Source organism: Crocodylus porosus, unplaced genomic scaffold (assembly GCF_001723895.1).
Source record: "Crocodylus porosus isolate Cpor-Errol unplaced genomic scaffold, CroPor_comp1, whole genome shotgun sequence".
NCBI classification, from domain to species: domain Eukaryota; kingdom Metazoa; phylum Chordata; order Crocodylia; family Crocodylidae; genus Crocodylus; species Crocodylus porosus.
This window is the reverse complement of record NW_017728914.1, coordinates 36222377-36228376: the sequence shown is the minus strand read 5'-3', so window position 1 is coordinate 36228376 and position 6000 is coordinate 36222377.

The window sequence follows — 6000 nt, the reverse complement described above, 5'->3', positions numbered from 1 at the left end:
CCTTCTGCACACGTGGTCAGGAGAGAGGGGATAAAGCCAGCTGGGCAGTTTCCCTCGGGGGCAGCAGAGTGTTTGATCTTTTGTCTCTCTCTCTGACCCTACTTGCAAATATATACCTTTTGTGTTGCTAATAGAGTGTGTCTGTGGCTGAAGGTTTTTTTCGCCTCCCGAGAAACGAACCGCGATTTTTACATCAACGGTTTCTCTGTGCAAAAGGCAGAGACTCCTGTTGACTTCTGTGGGCTTTGGACCAGGGCCGGCGAGGTAGCTATGGTAGTCTGAAGTAGAGTTGCAATTTATAGAGTAACTAAATCAGATCTATCTGTCTAGCCGTATAGATCTCTCTACATATTGATACAGATGCATATCTCTATATATCGATATATAGCATCCCGGAGTTTTCTCAGCACTAGTTACCAACGAGATTCGACCAAAAGGTGGGGAGCGGATATTGGAAGAAATTAGCAGAGTGTGGCTTGCTGTACACAAGTGGCAGTGAGATACTGAGGCTAGATCTGCACACGACACTTCTGCTGGCCTAGTCGCACTGATAAGGGGCGCAAGGTTTTTACAACATTGGCGTCACCACAAAGCTGGAGAGTAGGCGCAGCGATTCTCTTGCAAAAAAAAAACGCTTTTGCCAAAAGAGCTTCTTTCTCACTAGGAAGCGGTAAAAACTGCCGATCCATGCCACCGTTACTAGTATGAACAGCATCGTGGTGAGGAGGTGTGCCAGGAGAGAGATGCTGGCAGAGCTGGAGCAGTAACCGTCTGTAGCGTAGACGACTTCTTCATCTGACTCCAGAATGGGTGATGGGGCCAAACCTGGGGCGAGGGGCTTGCGTGTATTCGTTTCTTCACGGGTCTGATAAGGACAGCCCCATAAACCACAACAGGGGTGAAACTCTGTTTGTTGCCTGTTTAGAAGATGTCCGGTGCATTGTGAAATGGCATTCGGAGCTGGGGGGAGCAATAAAGGCATCCGGCGGGCGCACCTCTGCCGCTGTTAGCATCCGTCCGACTGTTGCAGCTCATTTCGGGTGGAGGCGGATCTGGCCGTATCTTGCTCGACCCGGTTTGGAGTCAGCGTTGCACGCAACTGGAGCAATGCTTTCTTGAGGCAGATTGCAGAAATCATGTTGATCGGTCACAGCTTGCACGGAGGCCTCTACTCAAGTAACATCACCGATGTCGCCGACAACCCGGGGAGCCCTTTGCTCTCCCAGGCCTGCCTGCTCTCTCTCGCACCAGGATGCCGAAGGGAAGCTGAACGGGAGAAGCGTGGAGCTGTGCGTGCGCACAAACCCACTACAGTCATTCAGACCTTTCCTAGAGGAGGGCCCAGGAGCCGGCTGTCTTGGGAAGCCCGCACGGATAAATACGTAAAACCAACAGAAGTGCCTTGTTTGGATTCATTCGGTCGCAGCGGCCCGGGGCTCTTCCCCTCCAGATGGGAAGCTCCAGGTTTTTTGTACTCGGGTGTACTTCAATCAGAGCTGCCCACCACAGCGGCAGGCAGCAGGTCACCGGCTCCGACAGGCTGCATCTGGTGAATGAAATGCTCCTTACCTTTATCCCACAAGTGACAATGAACCCAAACAACCCGGCAAAACTTCCTCCTGCGAGCTCCTGGCTGCTGTTGAAAGTCACGGAGCATCCTCCTCTCTCGTTGCCCGAGCATTTCCTTAGCTGGTTGCAAAGAAGCGCCCGTCTGAGCTGCTCTCGGCCTTGGCGGGCCCTCAAGCAGAGGTCACCCAGGTTTGGGATGACCTCACGCTAACTTGCCTAGCGGGGCCCCGTGGCTCGGGTCCTGTTGGATCCCGATGTAAGCGTGGCTGGATGAAGGAATGTCCCACCCTAACGTGGGAGAAGGACCACCTCCCAATGCAGCGTGAGCCTGGCCTCTGCAATGCTGGGCTCGGTAGGCTCCATTGCCTACTGAACCCGAGGGAGACCCAGAAAGCTCCTGCTCAACTAGTGCCCAAAGCATTTAACCGGTGCCCAAATTAACTACGCACGGGAGCAGCCTGTTCACCTGGCTGTAGTCACAGCCCTGCCCGTCGATGGCCAGAGAGCTCCTTAAGAGAAAACAGAGGGAACCTGGAGGAAACGGCAGAACAGACTCCATAATCACAGACGTGGCCGCGCGAAGGTTGCCCGGTTGTGTCCTCCCACCCGTGTGAAAGCCCAGCTTTCGGGCAACTTTTGCATGGCCAACCTGCCTTTCCTTTTGTGCCGTCTGGGCCTAATAATACGATTAGCTGGAAGAACCGCTGAAGGCAGCTGCTCAAAGTACGGTGCGAACAGCAAGAGGTGTCTTTTTAAATATTGAAATCACACAGGAAACAAGAACGCCTGGATGTTTCCGAGGCAAAATTGCTCCAGAACGTGAATTTTTAACGGGAAAATAAAGTGAGTCGTAATGGCACTTTCCCTGGAAAAGGGGCTATTTCCAGGCTGAATGAAGGATATATGTGCTTAAAAAGTAGGAGAGACCTGGGGCTGCCAGCAGCAGAGGGGAAGAGGCCTGGAGGGAGGATGCCCTGGTGTTTTCCGTCTCACTGGCACCCAGACATATGTGCGGTAGGCATGTGTGCATATGTGTGTGTGTGTGTGTGTGTGTGTGTGTGCGCGCGCGCATGGGCTGTCAGGGGGCCGGGGTCTCCCCTGCTTGTGCCTGGTGTCACCAGAGGCAGACAAGGGTCTTTGGGTAAATCCGATCTCTTTTAGCAGCCCAAGTGGTGCAGTCACACACACCGGATCAAAGCAGCTATAACAGCTGCTGGAGCTGCAGAGCAGCATTCAGCTATTGAGGCTGGGAGGCAGGTGCCATAGGGACTAAGGAGCCAAACCCCCGCCGTGGCGCTTAGTCACTCAGCAAGTCTGGACAGGGAAGCGCAGGCCACGGGGTGACTTCCTCTGTTGCTCTCAGTGACTCTTCCCCCCTTTTCAGTGGAAAACCCTGTAGCCAACTGGACCCCCCCCCCCCCAAGTGATGATCTCACTTGGTAAAGCTCATGTCATCTGAGTCCTTAAAAATCCCCAAAACACCCCAGCCTCCTCCCCCAGCCCTGCTCTGAAGCCCAGGAGCTTTCTCCAGGGACTCATCTCTTAGCAATGCAGCTCCACCTGAAAGACCAGTTTGCAAACCAGGCTCAGGAATCCAGTGCAGAGATTATGACAATTTTGCATGTGAATCATGTTCCCAGCAACATGAGAGAACCTGATTTTCAGCCTGTTCCCCTCCGCCCAGCTCTCCTGGCCCAGAAGCACGGGGAAGAACTTGAGTTTTCGTTATGCAGAAGCAGTAATAAAGGTACAAGTGTCAGGGACAGCCCCTTATGGCCAGATGTCTCCTAGACTTACGTGCCTTCGGAAACCTTTGTCAGGGCATGGGATATTCAGGGCGTGGGATATGTGTATGGTGCTTGGTGTAAGCAGAAACAGAGCTGGTTGCTTCACACATGGAAGAAAGCCTTTTGCTATGGGGATGGAGCTGATGGTTGAGGGGGTTACGGGACCTTTCAGATTGTCAGATGACTTCACATACCCCTTGAAAGGACAGGTACTAAGTAGCTGGTAAAACTGGACGTCAGGGAGCAAACAGGCCTTAATCCAGCAGGTCCCAATTAGCTATGGCCTGGGACGATTTAATGGTCGTAGTCTTGGCAAAGAGTCTTGCGAGGGACTTTGACTCTCCTTCAGGTCAGCGCCACTCCAGCACCGCCCTATACAACGAGGCCAGGTTTTTTATTTTAAACAATCTCCTGATTTTCGAGGCAAGTTCATGACGTTTGCGCAGGGACAGTCGGTCCAGGTATCAGAGCGACCCCGTGGTGCTGCCAGGACAGTGGGCAGCAGCACCGAGATACGCTTGCAGAGGTCACTTGGTTGGTCGATCCCTTTTCTGCCCCCACTCAAAAGCTGGAGCCGCTCAGCTGGCCTCCGTCAGCCTGGTTCGGCAGCAAGGTTTTCTGCAGCTTGTGGCACTTCCAAGCACATGTGGGAGGAGATTTAAGCCAAATACCACTTACCGCTGGCCATTGGGAGAGGGACTTGGCCCTTGCATAGTGGTTTTAGCTCCGCCGCTGAGAATAATGCGTGTTATTCTCCCCAGAGAAGGAAGCTCAGCTGCAGAAAGACTAGGTCCCGCATTGGTGACAACGGTCCCTGACTGAGTCCCTCCTTTTTCTGGCTGCCCAAACCAAGGAGACCTAGGTCCCAGTTCTCAGAGCAGCCGCTTCGCACAAAACTGGTGGGAACGGCGGGGTTTTCGTCACCTCCAGCTCTCAAGAGACAGCTAAAAATTGGCAAACTTTTCAATTTAACCTCAGGCCTGAAAGGCTGCGGCGGGGCCAGCGGCTGAGTCAGGAGCAACACGGGAGTTTTGAAATGAGTGAGCAATTGAGCAACCCACGGGCAAGGACACGCGTTAAGCACAGAGCCCCCGTGACTTCAAGAGAGCTGGGAAAAGTGATGGAGCTGCTTTCCTTGGTCTGACAGATTCCTCCTACGTCTCCTCTGCACACCGTTAATAGCGTATCCCTCCCCTCATCCCCGTATTTGAACGTTGTTGACTTTTTGGTGGAGATCTGAGACAGTTTTGTGTCCCTTTCTGGTAAAAATGTGTTGGTCCTTATATAGAAAGAAAGAAAGAAGTTTGAAGCCGCCGTCCAACTTTCCCATTGCTGCTTCCTCGCTGGCCCTTGCCTTGGCCGAGAAAGACGGCGCCCCCGAAGCGCTGGTATTAGGGCGTTCTCATTATACAGTTGTTTTCATTCATTTCATTTCAAAACAAGCGTTTCCATTACGACACGAGGAAAGATCTGCCCACTTTCCCAGTGAGCCCAGCTTTTTATTTTTCATCATCACAGAATTCATCCCACATTTGCTTGTGCACACTGGTGGTTGCTGTATTACAGGACATATCACCACGTACCAGATGCTTGATCATTACAGAAGCGCCTTAACGGAGATGGAAGCTTCTGTTAACCCAAAGTTGGAACAATCACCAAAAAAAAAAAATACAAAACCAAAAGATCATCTTAAGCTGCATAGCAAATATGATTAAAAAATTTAACACCAGGTTTGACCACGAGCATAAATATACCTCACCATAAATAAATGTAAATTCATTGTACAAAAACCCCCAGGCAGCTCTTCATACAAATATGATACATTTGACAAGATAATTATTTTTTTCTCAACATTTTCTTTTAAATTTTTTAAAAACAAAGTTCTGCTCTGGGTTGTCAGCACACCTAAGCCCATTGAACTGGATTCATACAGGGGGAAATAAGGACTAGCGTGTTGTTCAACGCTCCTAGCATGTGTTGTCAGGGGAAAAAACACAGCACTGCATGCAGGACCTGAATGGGTTCGATCCCCCTTCCCATGGGGCTGCTGAAGACCACAGGACAGGTCTGTGCGTTGCAAATACTAAGAGTCACACCTTTTAAGGCCAGAAAGGGCCATAACAATCATTTTGTCTGACCTCCTACGTGACCCGGACCTGAACATTTCACCCCGGGAGTCCTGCACCAGGTTCAACAACAGCTTGTGCTTGAACTACAAGATTTCCCTCAAGAAGACCTCTGGCCTTCATTGAAGGACTCCTAACGGAGAATTTCCCACGCCCCGTCTCGACCTGTTCCCATGATGAGCTACTATGACAGCTACCAGCATGCACCTTTTTTTCCACTGAAAATGATTGGATTCAAATAAATAAGCCAAAAGGGAAGAGGCTGACCACTTCCCTGAGTGGTCTGTGTCCTCCCTCATGTTCAGTCAAGGAGGACTTGAGCACCGAAGCCAAGCTCTACTACCTTCCTTGGGGTGAAAGTCAAGTTGTATGAACAAGGTAGCATCACTGATCTCGGAAACCAACTTCCTGAACCACTTGACCAACACATCCGCATATCCCCCGCAGCAAACGCACACAACCATCCCAACAACCCCACTCCTCACTTGGTGCACACAATCTGGGTTTCCTGCTAAAAA